General features: G+C 45.1%; 1 pseudogene; it reads right to left on the minus strand.

The window, feature by feature from the left end:
• Nucleotides 1–277: 277 nt before the first annotated feature.
• On the minus strand, nt 278–3,593 carry LOC127300276 (uncharacterized; annotated as a pseudogene).
• Nucleotides 3,594–4,193: the final 600 nt, after the last annotated feature.

The raw sequence follows: 4,193 nt of genomic DNA on the forward strand, positions 1-4,193 counted from the left end.
ATCTACTCACTTGTGTTAATTTGCTAAATGCAGGTACTCTAGAAAAGTCTTTGCAGTGGAAAGTTTCATCTTGCTTATGTTTAATTATGCAACCTTAAGCTTAAAATGACATGATAATAGTGAACCATAGTGTGACCTGGAGCTTATTCGTATTAGCTAGGGCGAATGTAACCATGCTTACTTTGAACCTCCTTATATTTATGTTTTATTAGCATGTGAAGCAAAGTGTATGCATCAAATTTTCCTTTGCATAATTTGATAAAACAATTACAACCAATCACTAAACATCCCGATTCAGTTACCATTAATACCAAACATCCAGCATAGATCGGTCTCATCTTACAACACATCATGCAACCATAGCTCTTACAGGCTGCTAGTGGGCCATGTCTTTCACAACACAAAAAAAAGGAATAGAGCACCACCATCAACTATTATAATTAGGGCAAGCATAAAACGGGGGCAATAAGAATGATCTTCTTCCGATATGTTTGGCCCTCGGACTTCTTAGGATGAAATTCCATGCAACCTTTACTTGTAGCTCGTAGGGACCATGAGTACAAACATGTTCTTCATCAGGGTGTAGTATAGTAATATGAGTGCCTTCATCCTCATCATCATCAAAAAAAACAAATATGGACAAAAATCCCTTCTATTTTGTACCATCGGGGGGAAGGGACAACTACCATATTACGACTTAGCGGAATTGAGCCACCATCTCCGACTAATATTCTGCTGTCTTTACTTGCTCTGCCATCATATAGAATGATATGGGTCTCAATATTCCTAGTACCAGCAGATATTTTGCCAATGAAAGGGGCATTAGGCGGTCCGTTCAAAATATTGACTAGAAGGCTTGCCGCCACTGGACAGTCAACAGGTTGAAATACTAATTCTACTATACTGAGCCGACTAGGTAGGTCGATAGTGATGGGTTTATTTCCAAAGGCACGGTCCTCGATTACACCTTTACTAAAATCTTCGTCACGATCACCTTTCACCTTTAGATTGAACTCAAAATATATAAAATCCAATACTAATAATCCTCGACATGGACCTGTCAATGTTAACATATCCTCCTGCACAGTAATTCAGAAGGAAAAAAGATCACAATATGCCTACGTAGTTGAATAAGCTATGTATGTAGGTGGACCAAGCTTGAATAGTCAGATAAATTCTAACAGTTTGAAGATAGTGTTGCTTAACTAGCTTGGGAGCATTGTTTAGTGCCGTAGTTCTGCTGCCGCGCTGCTATAGTGCCTAAGTGCTACCAACAGCCAGATATTTGTGCCTTGTATATCCGTTTGTTCTTTTATTTCAAGTATAGAACATGCCAGCGCAAATAAAACCCACATTTTACAGTGAGAGATAGTAAAGAACCAGCCAGACCACAATATGCAAAATAAGAAACCAAATCTCACAGAAGCCCTACCAGCAATCCAACCCATGGGTACGTCCGCCCATGGGCGCCCGACCCGAATGGGTAGGGTATGGGTCTTGATGTTTTCCCATGAACCCATGGGCAACCCGATTAGTCGTGGGTTAGGCATGGGTATGAGTCTATGCCCGTGGGTTACCCGATGGGTTACCTGATTAATATTACTAATATAAATAATTACTTTATTTCGTCTGACATGTGGAGATACACATACGCTACACATGTAAGCAGTATATGTATACACCGTTTATATACAGAAAGGCCTTGTACAGAGGCACCAAACATGCAGATTAGTACAACTTACGAAGCCACGACTTCTTTGTCCTGGCGGCCCAACAATGTGCGGACGTGTTTAAAGAATAAAGGCCCCATAGTGCAGCCAGCAGCCCATTACGCATAACACACATCACTCGCTGGCGCATGAACACGGAAACTTTAGTACCAGCTCGACTAGGCAGAGACATGGACGAATTCACATGTCTATAAAATACAGGAGGTGGCCTTGCCTTACGTACAACGACAGTCCTGCTAACTCCCTAGATTACTGAGCGATGTAAGGTATCCTAATCAAATTATTATTGGGCGAAGTAGTTCTATATGTAGACTTAAATGTTTGGTGAAATGTGTGCAAAATTCTTTATTTTTTCTGCCTGATGGGTTCCCGATCGGATCAGCTTCCCGATGGGTTCGGGCATGGGTCTGATTCCTCACCCATGGGTAGGGTCATGGGTCAGCGATCTAGCCGATAATGGTGTTGGGCATGGGTCTGCCTTCGGTCGATCCGACCAAACCCGACCCAATTGCCAGCCTTAGAAGATTGCAGGAAACAAAAAATTAAACAAGTATGGCACAAAAATAATCGGATGAAATTATACTTTTGACAATAACACCCATTATTAGGGCACAACATCGACAGAATAAATAATAGATTGGGGCATACTGTGATGACATAACAATAAGATATGGAAGTCATCACTGTTTCACCTAAAATGGTAGTGCACAGCTATTACTGCGAACACAGTGTAACCAGTGGGATGTCAATCATGGTATTTACAACTATAAACTAGCAAACTTAATTTATCGGAACATACTGAACTATGTAGCTGTTTGTAGTTTAGTCCGTAGAGAGTCTGAATATATGCATATATAGTTTGGACTAGGACACCTGACTAATATGTAACTATTGTATCTACTATAGATATATCTGTGAGGAGGAAGATGCATGATAAGCACACAAAAATTAGGAAACCAGGGTGAACTAGTACATACTGCGGAGTTGATGATTTGTGGGTCTTCTCTTTCGCGTCTGAACAGAGAGACGCATCTGAAATCGATGACATCCCTTGCGACAACAGTACCATATATGCTGACCGGGTAACCCCAATCAGACTCAATTACTTTCACAGATATGACATTGGCCGATACTGTTGCCCGGAACCTCATAGTCTCAGGAGTTGCATCCTTAAGTAGCGGCCCAAGGCCAGCCTTAGCTGCAAATAAAATCGATGTCAAGAGAAATCAAACCCCTGTAAATGTAAATGGTGCAGCGAAACTGAACTGGAAAATTCCCTACCCACAATCAGTCCCCAATCCCTAGCTAATTGGGAATCGATCGAGGAGAACAATGAAATCAACGAAATTGTTGTAAATAGAATATCCATACTGACACTCTCTATCGAGGTCGAAGCCGGCAATGTTGATGTTGCAGACGCGGGTGAAGACGCGAGCATCCTTCTTGGGATCGTACTGGATGATGCTGTCGCAGCGGGCGATGTGAAGAGCTTCGAGCACCGACCGCGGCTGATCCAGATCCACCTCGTCGTCGTCGTCGCTGTAATAGCGTTTCCATCTGGACTTGTCGATGTCTTCGAAACAAGGAATCCGGCGATGGTGCCTGTCGTCGTCGTTGTCCCCGCCGCGCCGCATCGAATCGATCATCGCTGCCCACCGACCGAAGCATCGATCCGTGGAGGAGGAAGATGGAGTGAGACCTCGTTTATCTGGTGGTAGTAGGAGGATCGATGGAGAAGAGCACGTACCGTACACGGCGGCTGGCTGCCTCGCCCGCCGTCGCCGCCGACCTGACCCGGCAGCGTAGGGTTCGAGGGAAGGATGGATAGATACAGCCGATGGTTTCAGGTAGTGTATGTGGCCACATGCTGTACGGGGTAGTACAGCCGAACTCCACTGAAGTTTTTCTTTACGGTTTTGCTAATTATCACCTAATAACTGGGAATTAGCTTAGAGCTCACTAACTTTTTCCACCGTCAGATCAACGCATCTAGATTCGTATTGTGCCTCCTTATCATCTCCTATCTTTTCTTCCTGGTGGGCGTGACCCGGAGCCACCGACGGCGCGGCTGGCCGCGACGGAGGTGGTGGACGGGAGCAAAGAAACTTAGGGTGGGGTGGGGGTGTGCCGGCGCTGGAGAGGATGCAGCCGCTCGCCGGAGTTAGAGGGATGGCCGGGGAAGTGCTGGTCCGGTGGTGGGGGGAGCTTGGGGCAGGGCGGCGAAGTGCGCGGCAGCGCACCGGCCACGGGCTGGGTGGACGGCGGTCCGGCCGGCGATGGCTGCGGGGGAGGCCGGCGGTTGTTTTTCATCGGAGGTGGAGAAGAAGGTTTAGGTCAATCCAAACTGAGCCCTAGAAGACCTTTTTCTTTAAAAAGATCATGCAGCAGTTGTTTATAAAGTTTTTTATCGACTATGTTTTACATCTGCTAGCCTAAGTTTGTCATGATTTATCCATTATGTAT

Source organism: Lolium perenne, chromosome 5, assembly GCF_019359855.2.
Source record: "Lolium perenne isolate Kyuss_39 chromosome 5, Kyuss_2.0, whole genome shotgun sequence".
Lineage (NCBI taxonomy): Eukaryota > Viridiplantae > Streptophyta > Magnoliopsida > Poales > Poaceae > Lolium > Lolium perenne.